The sequence below is a fragment of the Kogia breviceps genome, chromosome 1, assembly GCF_026419965.1.
Source record: "Kogia breviceps isolate mKogBre1 chromosome 1, mKogBre1 haplotype 1, whole genome shotgun sequence".
In the NCBI taxonomy this organism is placed as follows: Eukaryota; Metazoa; Chordata; class Mammalia; order Artiodactyla; family Physeteridae; genus Kogia; species Kogia breviceps.
Window position 1 is genome coordinate 30,282,839 of NC_081310.1, and position 15,964 is coordinate 30,298,802.

Consider the following 15,964-nt stretch of genomic DNA (forward strand, 5'->3'; position numbering starts at 1 on the left):
GGAGACGCAAGAGGGAAGAGATATGGGTATATATGTATAGCTGATTCACTTTGTTGTAAAGCAGAAACTAACACACCATTGTAAAGCAATTATACTCCAATAAAGATGTTAAAAAAATATGTAAACTTATTTGTTGTTTTATCTAATAAAGACAATTCATAAAGATGAAGAGTTCACTCAACTGCAAATAAGCCCATGGCATAAATGCATTTTGTCAAGATCTGAATTTTAATGTCAGAACTATTTTTACACTCTTTTATAGTTAATTGGGTAAATATGGGCAAGCTCAGGAGCATTTTTTTTTCCATAATGAACTGTATAATAGTGGTTAGGCAATCTAGAAAATATAGGCGTGTGATAAGATAAAGAAAAACCCAAACCCAACCAACTTTAAAAATAAGGGAGTTTACTGACCCATATATAATAGAAAATATGGAGGTAGTCAGGCTTCTGGGTTTGTTTATCAGAACTCTAATATCGGGGTTTTTCTTGCCTCTCTGCTCTGCCATCTAATGTATTGTCTTCAACCCAAAGCTGGCTTTGACAGGCCTAGAGAGGCTGCCAAAATAGCTAGGCTATCTGCTTTCTTGAAAATGCCTCAGGAGAAGGAATGCCTTCTTCAGTTAGTAGGCAAGTGATCTGAGCTTAGTGTCAATCCTTGTGACCAATAGAATGCCATGTGAGGATGGTGTTAAGGCCCAGGTCACTCAATGACCCAGGGATCGGATTCCCTTGACTTGCTTACATCTTTGGAGATGTCAGTGGGGTCAATGCCCTTTGAAGCCCATGGGCTGCGACACAGCAGGGGTGGAGTGACACCTTGTTGGGGAGACAGCCATCACAGAAAATCTACAGGCCTGAATCATCCAGATGATCCAAACTCGACTGACACTCCACTTCGATTTATCGTTGAGACTCAGCTTCCTAACCTTGACTATATTTCTCTCGCTCAGGGCCTTTTTCTACTTGGTAGTGACAGAAAACCGACTATATCCAGTTATGAAAAAAAATTTAACTAAAACTCGGGAGACATCGTCAAGAGGAAAAACTTTTACTTTTCCTCCTCTACGAGTCAATATAAACAGTCAAAGCCTTGTTGCATCTCTAGAGAATGTCTTTGTTGCATCTATAATGTCCTTGTTTTTTTCTGTTACCAGAGCAACAGATACATAAAATCCTTTTTATATGAGCATTTCTCTGTCACTGACGTTGTATAACAAATTTTTATGATAGAAGCTTATTTCGAACACCTTCAAGTTTCATTATATGGGTGATTCGTAGAAAGACATCATATTTATGTCGCAGTTTAACGGGAGAGAGGAGGCTTCAACTAGTTGATGAATTGAACATATGTGATTACCACAGCTTCCTCCAAAAATGATACTAAAATGAAAATAAAGGCATAGATCATCAAGGACAAAGAGAACATGAGAGCAGATAACAACAATGACGCAATGTTGGAAGTTAGAAAGGCAGCGTACAGGTATTAGACCATAAAAACTGAAAGTTTGCAGTGGAAAAAAGCACAGAAGCAACCGGATTTGAACTTCCAAACCACAAAAGACACAGGAGCTGGCAGTACAAGGTGTCTTTGAAAGTTAAGGTATAGATTGGGGCTGAGAACAGAATTGTTTGCAAGGCTGTTAAAGAATCAGTTAAGCCCCAGATCAGTATTCTCATACTGGCAATTGCCCCTCTTCTCTATTCCTCCACACCATAATATGAAGGGAAGAGTTTTATTTTCTGAAGAGGTGAACCCAAGGAGCTCTGGACTGGAGGACACCAGCACAGCTGAGGGGAGGGGTAACCTCTAAAAACAGATGATTAGAATCATCATAAAAATGGAGAGAATCTCAACTTTATCCCCTCAACAGGGGATAAATGCCAGGAACCAGGCAGGAGATTGGAAGTCCTTTCTCTGAGGAATCTGACCAGACCAAGAGCACAGACTCAAAAGTATTTATAGCATCCAGTAATGAAAAGGCCAAGCAAAATTATCTTAGATAGAAGTCCATCATTCATGAAGCCTCGCTCTCTCACAACTTCCAATTTGTTTTTTTTTTCGTTCTCCATTATAAGGTATGAACAGATACATTTGAGGAAAACTTCTAACAGGAAAGACAGACCAAATAACTGAAAAAGAAGTGTGGAGGAAATAGAGACCATGTGTAGAGAAGAAAGCTGTGAGGAGAAAAATTAGTCTCAGAAATATGAGAAGTTATTATACCTATGAAATAAGAACATGATGCTATAAAAAAAATTCAGAAACTATAAAAGAATCCTTGAAATTAAAAATATGATTGCAGAAATAAAAAAATAAAGGGGAAAGATGAAATAGTGGAAATTTCTAATAAAGTAGAACAATTTGACAAAGACAAGACATAGAAAAAATTTTTTTTTAATTTAAAATATCCGTCTAGGAATTCCCATGTTTAAATAATAGGAGTTCCAGAAAGAGAAAATAAACAAACAAAAGAAATAGAAATCAGCAGAGAAACATGAAATTTTCTATTATTAATTGGATGAACCCACCAAGAGCCTCGCATAATGGATGAAAATAGATCTATCTACATTATGAGAGATCACCATAAAGTTTTAGTACACTGGAGACAAAGAGAAAACCATAAAGCTTCCAGAGGGAGTGGAAGGTGGGGACCAAGTCACATACAAAGAAGGTCAGAATAGCATTTGAGTTAATAATAATAACACCGGAAGTTAAAAGAGAATGGAGTAATATAAAAAGTGTGAGGGCAAATGATTTCCAACCTGGAATTTTATATCCTGCCATACTATCATTCAGAGTAAAGATATTTTCTGACATAGAAGTTCTCAAAAAATATGAAGTCTACGAATCCTTTGCCCAGAACTAACTAGGGGATGTGGTATACCAAAATAAGGAAATACATCAAAGGGAATGATGTGTTATCTAGGACACATACACAAGGAGAAGGAAGTTTCCTAGGATGCTAGTGATGGAGGATCATAGGACATCAGCTGTGCAATAGACATCAGAGTACCCAGTTCAGATTGCAACTAATCAGATGAAATTGGGAGTATTTCTGATCTTGATTTCTTTCAGAGATTTATACTTTCAGAGAACAATTTGTGATAAACATTTAGAAAACAATACAAATGAAAACAATGAAATAATAACTCTAAGGAAAACAAAATGTTCAAATAAATAAATATAATCATAATTTATTACATTCCATATTTTGTTGACTCTAAGAGGCTATAAATTATAAAATGCACCAACATTTTAGACTACTAAGAAAGAAAAATCTCTGCAATCAAATGATGACACAATTACTTAATGTTAGTCCTGTGGATGTATGAATCAATGACATTAGTCTCTTGTTGCCTTGAAATTTCTTCATTCTGTACGGAGGGATTTGGTATATTTTCCTGCCTTGATTTGCATTGCTGTGATAAGATACCTTCCCATATTCTTATTAACCAACATAACATAGTTTCTCTACCTGTAGACATCTTTTTTTCTTAGATCTACACAAAGCACTAGGTTATGCTTTGCAAGAAAATATTGAATTGCTGTCATTCTTCCAATGACAGATATTTGCTTCACTAATAATAAATTTAGGCTCCACTACTCTGGGGTGTTTTTTTTTTTTTGCCTTTTTAGGTACACAATAACTTTTTGTTTGAATGTCAGTTCATACTGTAATAGTTTGAAGGTATTTTGTGTGGCAGTTAAACTCAGCATGAGTAGTTCCTCTCATGTACAATCTCAACTGAAAGTGATGACATTCTCAACAGCTTTGACCAGACTTGTGCATATACAGTGACAACTATTACAATAGCTGTCTGGCTAACCGTAAATGAAAGACACATCCAGATTTCAGAGATGTTAAAATGTGAGAAAAAATTTATGTAATAAAGTAGTTCAGCTGTGATTAGGATAAACATAGTAATAATACTATAAACACTGAATATAAACTAATCAAAAGTTAAGATGTAACTTTATTGGAGGAATGAGGAAGGGAAAGTATATACATATGATGATATATATGATGGCGATGGGTGCATCATTGTTGGTAAAAAGCTAAATCCTGAATTTTTATGGTGAGAAGGCAATTGTTTATGCCTAATCTTGAAAATTCATGACATACAAGTAAACGTTATTGAAAGATGATATTAACGTATATCAGCTAAAAGAATTGAGAGAGGTTGCCTCTGGATAGCAGTCCTGGGGTCAGAGGACTCTTTTTTTTAAAAAAAATAAGGCTTTGAACTATATATTTGAAATATTAGAGTATGTATATATAACTTTGATAAATATAAAATTTAAATTTGAAATAAATCAGAGGCAACACAAGGATTGCTAACATAATTTTCCATTCTTAGTAAACTATTTTGAAGATTACAAGTCTTATTTGACATTTAAAAAATCTCAAGAATAATTTTCTAGTGGCAGACATAATACACCAGATGTGACACGCTGTACACTGTAGGCTTATTACTCTTATGGAGTTAGACTAAACTAGGAAAGACATCTCCTGTGTTGTTATTGAAAGTGAATTCTTATATTTGGTTCAGATATAATCTTACCCAAAATATGTAGAAATGAAAACCTTTCTGTCTAAATATTTTATTAATGAAGGCATTTATAGCTTGAATTATTTCCACCTTTCTGCATGTTAGTAATCATGACTGGCTGGGCTTTTAGTCATCCCCAAACTTTTCTCCTTCATATAGTTTGCAGATCAGTCTTCATCCCTTGTGATTGATTACCTCTTTGTGGGTTCCTTTTCCTCTACTCACATCTTATGTTAGTTGTAGGTTGGTGGATGAGATTTGTTAGTCAAGAGTCAGTATCTCCCAGTTCTTAATTAATCTGAACCCTGTTAATTAGTAACTATCAGGGTAGCATGGTTTAATGGGAAAAACACTGGACTGGGAATCAGGAGACTTGATTCTTATCCAAGCTGGGCCATCCGAGTGTCTCACCTCTCTGTACCTTAGTTTTCTCACTTCTTGATGGAAAGATTTAGAATAGAAGCTCTCTAAGGTATCTAACAGTTAAAATATTGTATGATTCTGGGCATATGCATTGATCTAAAGGCTTTATTACAAGATTAAATCATAGTATGAACAACTTGGGACTTTTTTTTTTTTAATAAAGCTGTGAATATCAGTGTGTGTTAACAAATAAGGACTTGAAGGAAAGAGCCAGATAGACTTAAGTCACTGGATGAAGGAAATATATGGGTAAAGAGCACACACAATTCTTTAAAGTAAAGAACAATATTAATATTGCATTCTATCTATACTGGTGTGTCTAGCATGATATTCTAGGGATAAATGCTTCTTGACTAGTTGCAGCACATTTGTGAGTGAATAGGACATATATTCTATGTTTCTAAACATTACGTCTCATCAAATTAATTACTTTAAATATTAATCCATTGGATTTTATTCTGCCACAACTATCGCTGCTTGTTTTATGTACTCTGTGAGGTCGCCAGCCAAGTCAGAAGCTGATTTTGCAAAACTGGATGAATAACTGCCTTGAAAACATAAGTCATCTACACTCAGTTAACTAAAGAATTAGAAACTATCCTGAATATGATGTCAGATTATAATGTAAAAATGCTCAGTGGATATACATAATGTACCATCTAAGAAAAATATCCTCATTTCAGTTACTGTATTTAATGAAAACAGTAATAAACATTGCCTCTAATACTAAGAGTTACACCAGCTCTAAAAGGCCTTAAAGGATGAGGCAGGCCATACTGTGCTTGCTTTGTTTGGTGAGTCCAGGCTATATAATCTCTCTCTGCTGGCGGGGAGGTGACCTACAGTGAGAGAACAACCAGCTTTTCCTTCCTCAGTTCTACCACTTTTAGCAAATGTCATGCCATAGAAAGAACCAGGTGAAGACACTGATCCATTCCTGTTACTAGGAAAAGTAACCTGAAATGTCAACCACATGTTCAAGTAATCACACATGATTTATTATTTAAAGCCCTTAAACTGTACATAGGCCAAGTCATTACCTCAATGGTTTTCACCTTTTGATATACGCTGCGACAGTCTGAGGTTTTTTATTATCAAATTCATGTTTCCCAAACTCTATCCCTTGATGTGTTGCTCAACCTGTCTACAATCTATATTTTTTGAAAACTACATTAAATGCTGGTTCTACTGTCAACCAAAGATGAAAAAGACTGGTTTATATGATAAGTAAACTCTTCAATGAAACATTTCTGACATGACCAATTTACCTTAAAATCTATCTGAATTCTAGACCACTACTCTAGGTTCTTTGGGAGGGGAATGTCAGAGATATACCCTGTTAGCTTACCAAGCCACGGGCTACTTGTTTTGACAGTATTTCATTGTTTTAAGGAAAATAACTTGTTATAGTCTATTTTAATCATCTTCATTGTTTTTCCTTTTTAAGAGGTTTTACTGAATTATTTATTCTATATCCCTCAAAGCATGGGGAACAAGGAGATCCATGTCTTAGGACATAACAGATGAAAAAAATAGGTAATAAATTATGTTACCACCACTTTTCAATATCTCATTTCCCCCTTTGGCTTTCCCTCATTTATACGTAGGATCAATACCCATCATATGTAGTCATTTTCCAAAGATACTGTACAATTTCAGAATCTCACTTTATTTTTTTGGTAGATTTTTAAATCCCCTGAACTCATTTCTTCCCTGTTCATTCAGAGTACAGTGGAAATACAGTCCAAAGGAAATACAGATTACAAGTAGATTTCTTCTCCTTTGCTCTCCTCTCATTTTGTTTTCTATTATTCATGATGAAAGGTAATAGGGAAATGGGGTGATGAGAATGAGGGCAAGGAAGCAAAGACTGGAAAGTTTCTTGGACTTTGTTGGGTAGGAAATTTTTTTAACAAAATCTACCCAGCGGGTCTCGGTGAATCGCCTGCCTTTGACATGGTTGGGAGGCTACGAGATGAAACTAGTTCCACGTGAAGTGAGGAACAGCTGAGTGACTTATAAGCTGGCAGGGCTGACTTGGAAGGTGCTGCCTTCATGGTGGAGCTACTCAGTGGGGCCCTCGCGGCCTTCTGACGGGCCATCTACGAGTCTTCTTTCTGTTTTCATATCCAGGAATGGACAGAGACCTAGACTCCAGCCCCCAAACCACCTTCCCAAGCTTTAGAAACCAAAGTCTTTCTTGGGCTAGGTTTGATCCCATCTTTTCCTAGATATATTCTTTAATTCACACACATGCGTATCCTTTCCTTTCCAGTGAACATGATGAAGGCGAGAGAAAGGAAGGTGATGGATCCCAGAGAACAGACAGATTCTTTTATCTCAAGTCGCTTTGCTTCTATGGTTCATGGGACTTTGGTTTTGGAGTCTCAGCCCAATTTTAACGTTCAAGCTGCCTATTACTGGTGGAAAAGGGGGGCAAAAAAGAGCCGCTTCCCTGTCTCTTTGCCTTAATCTACTGTGCACGTGGAAGTGTATGCGGCTGACCCAAACCTCGCTGACATGTCAGCGTGCAGCCGCTGGGCGAGGGGCGTTTGATTTATAAATGGAATGTATAATAGGCACGATGCCTTCTGAGCCGAACGTTCATGGAAAAATCACATGCCGCTCACATGAGGGACCAAGATCTTTTTTTATTATTTTAATGAATTGAGTTTTTTCAGTGCACCAGGGAGATAAGAAGATACCTGCCAATAACCCTCTGATTGTGTCCTTGGCCAATGGGTGGGCTTCAACACGGGTACTCCTCTCCTCAATTGGGTTTGTGTGTTAAGTCAAGGTTTAGCTTTGGATTTGAAGCTCTCCCTCAAACAAAGCCACAGAGGCTCGAACGGTGGAAACCATCGCATAATTCTCCTCTTTGTTTCTTTAAAGAGCACGGGGTTGGTTAAAAAAAAAAATCCATTTTGGGAAGACTCGGTCTGGGGATAATGATAGTGAAGATGAGAAAAGACAGCAGGTTGTAAGTTCTGGCCTAAGTTCGGAAAGAGGCAAAAAAATAAAATAAAATAAAAAAGGTTGAAAAGGTAATAAACTACAGCAAGGCCAACAGATCAACCAACATGAGAAAAACCAACAGGTAACAAGGGCCTCTGGAGCTTCTGAAGAATAGGGATCAGTAGGAAAGCATTTTGAATGAGAAATAAAATGCTCCTTCCTGTCAGGGAGGAAGGGAGGTGTCTGGTGCTTGAGAAATGTAAAAAAAATGCAATTAAAACCCAGATATGAATAAAGATCAGGTGAGAGAGGATGTCACCCTGTGGCCTTTGGAACTGTATTTCTGCTGCCTCCCCAAATTATTATTTTTTTCCTGGAACAAAGGAACAATGTTGTGGAAAAGTGGGTGCCAGATACTTTAGGAAAACAAGACACAGTGAAGCGGATAAAGGAGACAAAGACAATTGCAGTCCTAGGCAGTAAACTGAAGGCAGCTGAGGCCTGACACAAAAGGTGAACATTTGGAGCCAGCAAGATGACTGAACCATGGGAAGGAAGGAGGGAAAGATGATTCACAATAGCATTTGAAAGACATTGGCTTGAATATTTATTACTGCTTGGCCTTGGGGAACTGCCTTTGTTCGGGCGAGCCATTTCCCAGTTTTAAGGCAATAAACAGGAAAAGAGCTTGAAAGATGGCCACGGATGCTTGGTACATCGTGTTGGAGAGCGAAGTTGAGATAAGACCTTGGCTCTGAGAGAGTGACCGATGGAGGAATTGTCACTGAGGGAGCTCCTCCATCTCCACACTCTGCCTCTAGGGGGGAATGCATGATTAAACTGCTATGAAAAGGATTCCTTGTCATGAGGCTAAACTTCCCACCGCATCCTAGTCTGGGGTAATTTCATTTATGTTTAATTCATCTTGAATACGGGCAAGAATAAAGAAGTGAGCAAAGTCAACTGTAGGGTAACTGAACCTCATAAACCCATAAGTCATTCACCTCTGGGGAGCCTGAAGTCTATATTTGTATCTATATTCCTTCATAAAAACAAGCTCATCGGGCAATTTTTAAGTGAGACTTACGGTCCATCCCTCTCAGGATTTTTCTTAGGAAATGGAACACAAGGATAATTTGTAGAAGAGGATGATCATCGTCTTTTGAGATGCTGTTCTCAAAATGTTAGCAGTGTACCCCAAAGTATAATATCCCTAATGCTCCCTTATTGAGCCTTATGGTTCTGTCAGCATGGAATTTCCCTTCTATCACTTGTTCCTAACAATAAAATGAATTTTTCCTAAGCCAGTCAAGGACCTACTCATATAACTACTTGGTCAGAGTTTATTCTGGCATAGAAAAGTCACTTGAAACTCTGGAGTTGCTGTTGAAGCATTTATTAGGAAAATTCTGCCCCAAATGGAAAACAAGAGCATCTAAAGATAAATGAAAAAATTCCAAAAGTTAGTTGGCTCTCAATCCTATGGAGTTGAGACACTGTGCCAAATGGCACAAGAAAAGACGTAGAAGAGTGAGAAGCAAACTTGGGTGACAGAACTGTCTGAGGCATCAGTGAGCCCGAGCCGTCTCAGCAGTGTTTCTGTGTAGTTAGCGGCAAATGAACGCCCTTCCTAATCTTCCAGAACACTCTCTTAGGGAGTAAATGCATCCGCACTAGCCACGGGAATGGAAAGGTGACTCAAGGGCTGGCCAGCTCAATACTCAAAGCAGCACAGTTTCCACAGTGGAGCCTGTTAGTAGAAATGGGGCAGTTGACGGCTTCCCTGGTGGCGCAGTGGTTGAGAGTCCGCCTGCCGATGCAGGGGACACAGGTTCGTGTCCCGGTCCGGGAAGATCTCGCATGCCGCGTAGGGGCTGGGCCCATGAGCCATGGCCGCTGAGCCTGCGCGTCCGGAGCCTGTGCTCCGCAACGGGAGAGGCCACAACAGTGAGAGGCCTGCAAAAAAAAAAAAAGAAAGAAAGAAATGGGGCAGTTGAGGTGACAGTACTGAGCAGAAGCATTGATTTGTTGGAAAGACATCCATGTTCAGAATCTCAACACATACCGTCATGGTTGTTCCCACATGTCCTCTGCAGAGGGGCAGCAGAACAGTTCAGGAGAGGTTGAAGCCTACAGTCTCTTCATTTGCCCTTCTCTGCATTGATGAGCAAGTCTATTTACAAAGGTCAACTGGGGTAAGACCACGGTGGTTTCTGGCTGGTTAGTTCAGTGGCTATACAGAAGTTATTTATCAATCTTCTCAAATCGGCGATATGGATGCCTTAGGTGTTTGGTTCCATGTTAAAACGGTTACCACAATTTCCTGCAAAGAAAAAGCAGTGCAGAGGTATTTGCTTTACATAGAATTCCAGGGTCCAAATGCAGAGAAGCCATAATTACACATTATATCTCCCTAACATTCACTGTGTGCAAATGCTTTTAAAATGTGTTAAAACTCATTTAATAACTAGAGGGTGATTATTTGCTTTGACAAGGTAAGATGATTGAGAGCAAAGTTCACGTCTTGTTTGTCTGCATCCTATCACTGCTTAATATAGAGCAGAGCACACGGTGGGAATGTGATAAATGTTTGTTGACTAATGAAAACTCTTTTGTTTCAGGAGAGACTCAAATGTCTCATTAACAGTTCATTTAGTTTCTCTGTTTCTCGTATAAAAAAATAAGATGTTTGGACTCAATTTGTCCACCTTGGCTGGATATCAGATCAACTCTGGGCCTTTCAAATGAACTCACTCCCAGGCTGCTGCCCCGTACACATAATCATATCTCTAGTTGCGGGTCCAGCAAAAGCAGGTTTGAGAACCAGTGGACTAGATGAGCTCTGAAGACCCTTCCATCTTCAAGAATCTCTAAGATAAAAAGCTCCTTTAATACTTTTAAGTGTTTATTTAGCATTAACTCTGACAGCTAAGTAAGGACATGGGAGTTTTCAAGACTTTACCTGTTAGAAGTACAGAGAATGCATCTTTTTTTTTTTTTTTTTTTTTGTGGTATGCGGGCCCCTCACTGTTGTGGCCTCTCCTGTTGCGGAGCACAGGCTCCGGACGCGCAGGCTCAGCGGCCATGGCTCACGGGCCCAGCCGCTCCGCGGCATGTGGGATCTTCCCGGACCGGGGCACAAACCCGTGTCCCCTGCATCGGCAGGCGGATTCTCAACCACTGCGCCACCAGGGAAGCCCGAGAATGCATCTTTGAAATGGTCATGTAAGGCAAGAAAAAAATCATGCTTGGTTTACAATACTGTTTTATACACTTTTCAGAGGAATCAGTGACTATTACTGTAACCTCTTGCATTTGTGTACTGTGTGGCTTTGCCTCATTATCTTGTGTGGTGTTTCACAATAATTCTCCCCATCCTCATTAAGTTTGTCTCTGAGACTCACACTGACAGGTCAGAGAGGAGAGAAGCAAAGGAGTAAAAGCACAGAGCAAAGAACTGTAAGAGGTAGCATATTTGATCCTTCTGGTCATTATGGGATTTTTCATATTGTTAGTCTTCTAGGTAATTGTAATGTGGAAATTTGTAGCTGTTCGTCTTACCTGAATGAGCCACGTTTACCCAGCTGCTTTCTTGCCATTGTTGATAATTAGATGGTGACTTCTGTCCTTCTTAAATAGGAAAATTGGGGGTCACACTAGATTGTTTTCACCACAGGGACACTGCTGGGCCTTCTGGGCAGTTGTGACAGGTAGAGGGCAAAATTCCAGACAGGACCTGATAGCCACATGGGATGGAAATTACTATTAATGAAGATTTTAAAAAATATACAATCTAAGATGAAAATGCCAGTTTTTCCTTTCTTTTTATATATATATATAATTAATTAATTTTTGGCTGCATTGCGTCATCGTTGCTGCACGCGGGCTTTCTCTAGTTGCTGCGAGCGGGGGCTACTCTTCGTTGTGGTGCGTGGGCTTCTCGTTGCGGTTGCGGAGCACGGGCTCCAGGCGCCCGGGCTTCAGTAGTTGTGGCACAGGGACTCTAGAGTGCAGACTCAGTAGTTGTGGTGCACAGGCTCAGGTGGCTCCGCAGCATGTGGGATCTTCCTGGACCTGGGCTCGAACCCGTGTTCTTTGCATTGGCAGGCAGATTCTTAACTGCTGAGCCACCAGGGAAGTCACTTTCCTTTCTTTTTAAATGAATATAATGTGGACCACTTTGGATTTAAAACCACATTAAATTAAAAAAAAAAAAAAAAAACTAGAAAGGAGCCACAGCCAAGAAAACAGGAAACAGAAGGGTTTTATGGTTTGTTTTTGTTTTCAATTGGGGAAACAGTTTTTGTCACTGATGGCAAGATCAGGTGAGAATGTTTCTGAAGGAAAGATGAAGATTTGGGGGGATATTCCCAGAGGCAATTAATTAGACCTTGTCTTGGAAAGTTATGGGTGTGTGTGTGTGTGTGTGTGTGTGTGTGTGTGCGTGCATGCATATGTTTGGGGGACCGCAGGTGAGCTGAGGAGAGAGGGTGATCAGTCTTTCTTAAAACTCACATAGCTTCACAGGAGGAGGAAAGGGTTACAAAATCACTTTGGCTAGATGTACCCAAGGAAAATTCCCAGGCAGCCCTAAGGCGACTGAAATAAGCTCTTTCCTCTTTATTCTCTGTAGATACGGTTTTATGGAGAAGTGTTCTGAAAGCCACAGGCTGTGGGCAGGTGGACATGAGCCTCTTGGAGGTCTGGAGGAGAGCAGCATCCGTCCTGGAGGTGGAAGAGGAAGTCATGGATGGATGAGAGAAGCAAAAGGCCTCCTGGAGCCCATGGAGAACATTCTTGGAGAAGAAACCCAGATTCATGAAATAACCTTTGAATTGTAAATAGCACACACTCAATTACAACCATATGAAGATATCTATGTCTACACTAACACAGTGGTGGAACTTTAGAGTGGTATAAAAAATTTCAAATTTCCTGTGTGTGTGTGTGTGTGTGTGTATGTATGTGTACATGCACAAAGATCTTAAAATTTTAAGTTCTTTATAAAAAGAACATAAACAGCCAAAGAATCAGAAAGTTAATTCATTCATTCAGCAAATACTGATTGAGAACCTATTGTGTGCCGGGCACTTTCCCAGCTGTTGGGCAGGCAGCAGTGCCCAAGCTCCCTGTTCTGTCTCATCTAGGCAGACACACCAGCTTCTCCCAGGTGGGTCCTCAGCCCTGACCACAGAGAGCCTGGAGACACACTCTGTCGCCACAGAACCGAGGCCCAGAGACACGTCTGCAGCTGACTTCCTGCACTCTTCCTCTGAGTGCGATGTGAATGAATGAAGGGAAACCAACACGTTGTTTTTATAGATATATATTTTTTCAGGCTGTCCTTGGGCAAAGTCCTCTTTTCTAATGTAAATTAGCTTGTTTACCTTCAGGAAATAGAAATAGTCATAATCCTTCCCCTTTGACATCACTTTGAATTACTAATGTGGTTCCATGCCCAGGCAATAATGCTTTAATTTCCCTCATGCAGAGCTATCACTTTGGGAAGCGTATTTCTCCTCCCATAACACCAGGGGCAGCTAGAGAACAGTCCAAAAGTGAAGTCACAAGGAACCCAATTGAAGGGACTCTGAATGGTTTATCTTCTGCACTAAGGTCAAAGAGGCCCTAGACATTTGTGGGGTGAATAAGAACTTAGACCCATGTTACCTTGGGGCAATTCTGCTTTGATGGTTTTTCTGTTCTGATCTGATTGGCCCTGTTGACCATGTAGACAATTCCTAATTAAACAGGGGCTTTTCTTATTTATAGGCAGCAAGTCAAAATCTCCAGACATTTTCTTGCACAATTTTAGACCCAGTTTCTATTTAAAATTATTTAAAAGTCTATAGAAGAGAGTGTTAGGGATCTAAACTAAGATTTGTGAAGGTAGGGTGTTATAATTACTCCACAGAATTCTCATTTTGTGTAAACCAGTCCACACTGGTGATGAGACACTGGAAGAAGGGCTGCAAGCTTACCTTTTGCTTCCATCTGTCCACTTCCTTCCCAGCTTTCCTTGCATACTTTTCCTCTTCTCTTCTCTTTTTTCCTCTCTCATTGTCTTCTGTTAGAATTCTCTTGTTCAAATGATCGCCATTCTGATTTGCAAATTCTTTTTTACATCTTTATGTATTTTCTCACTTTCCCCTCTTCCAGGCTTTTACCAGTTCTCAAAAAAGGAGCTTCTGGGGATACTTATAAAAACCATGGAGAAGAGGCCTGACTATAGGGCTGTCTTCTTTTCCATGATCTTCTGCCCCTACAGCTTCCCTGAATAGAGGAACACAAATGAATGAATCAGACCCAAATGTCATCCTAGGATAGTCCACCCAGGGAGTTCCCAGATCACTACAATTGATTGATGATAATTTCGATGATGATAATGGTGAATGATGGTAAATGTTTATTATCCCATCATGTCTGCCTAATGCCACCAGAGCCTCCTTCTAAATGTCATAGATTGGGTTCAGTTCTTTAGCACAGGTGCTCTACTATCCAAAATGGCAGTAATAAGTCAGTGATGGTTATTCCTCTCCCAATGTGCAGAACATTATTATCCCATGAGAGATGGGAGGGAGGAAGTAGTACAATAAATATAAGACAGCTTGATAGAAAGCTGGAATAGAAATGCTCCAAAGTATACTTATGAAAGAATGAGTCTAAATGCATTTGCTATAAATAACAATGGTCTGGAGGAAAAAAACAAAGGAAAGATTTACACCATTTAGATTTACGGGATTAAGAATTGAATAAATTAACCTATTGATATTGTCATAAAATAGAAAGTGCTCAATGACTATTTAATGACTGACTTACTGAAAAGTTTGTTTTTGTTTTCCTCATTAAAATGTGTGAATAAACAAAGCTAAAAATATGTTGCTCTCGGTGATTTCCCTGGTGGCGCAGTGGATAAGAATGCACTCACAATGCAGGGAGCCAGGATTCGATCCCTGATCGCGGAACTAGATCTCACATGCATGCCGCAACTAAGGAGCCAGGGAGCTCCAACTAAGACCTGGTGCAACCAAATAAAAAAATAAATCAATATTAAAAAATATATACATACTGCTCTCCATGTGGGAAAGCTGTGATCACTAAAAATTAATCTGTTTCCAATATTTATACAAGTTATCAGCTATCCTTTAAGGACTCAAGGGATTGTTGACATTAACCAGGATTTCTAGGAAATCAAGATTGGATTCAAACTGAGAAATGTAAGATTTTATGAACCTAAAGATTTAAAAGGCATTAAAATAAATGTTGACTAATCCCTTAGGGAAATCAGTCTAGGATTAGATTATGTTCCTATGATAAATCAGAAATTCTCAAGAAAATGGATAAAACACCATGCATATATTAAAATCTGTGTATTATCTGGAAAATGTGAGGAACAATACACTTATGTTGATAATTTATAATACTTGTACTTCTTGTTTGCAAATTTTACTCAATTTTATTTAAATATAATATCATAGAATAATTCCATGAACACATTGGATAGTCTGTTGATTTTTAAGGGGGGAAATAATGCTTACCTCTGAAAGTATATAATCATGGAATGACGCAGTGGCAAAGATCTTTATAAACTTTGTACAAAAAACCCTTCCTTTTCATAAGGGAAAATGAGGCTCAGAGGAGGATGAGATCTACTCTACATCATACCCATAGTTCTCAGCAGATGGTCTTAGTGTGAGGCCCATAATTTATATCTTCTCCACAATCACCATCTTTGACAGATGGTTCTTCAAAAGGGAGAAACAACCAGCTAAGCTGCCTCTTGAAACTTTTTCTGATTATTTTGTCACTTTATTGCTAAAAATGTGATAGAAGAGGAAGAATTAATTCCTTGCTGTAGAAAGAACCAACTGTTCACTGAAGCCCACATGAAGTTTAAGAAAAACAATAAGACCACATTGTAGCTACCAACTGACTCAAAAATAACAGTAATGATAACTGAAATGCATTGATTGTTTACTATGTGCTAAACATTTTAAATGATTTTTATTTCATTCACTTTTTAAAAAAAATA

The 15,964-nt window shown here is 39.0% G+C and overlaps 1 long non-coding RNA gene across 1 annotated transcript in view; it reads left to right on the forward strand.

The window, feature by feature from the left end:
- LOC136793839 (uncharacterized) overlaps positions 1-12,809 on the forward strand; it is a 30,361-nt gene extending 17,552 nt beyond the window's left edge. The window contains exon 3 of the long non-coding RNA XR_010839804.1: positions 12,566-12,809. This is a non-coding gene — a long non-coding RNA (uncharacterized lncRNA). The remainder of the gene's footprint in view (positions 1-12,565) is intronic.
- The last annotated feature ends 3,155 nt before the right edge of the window (positions 12,810-15,964 follow it).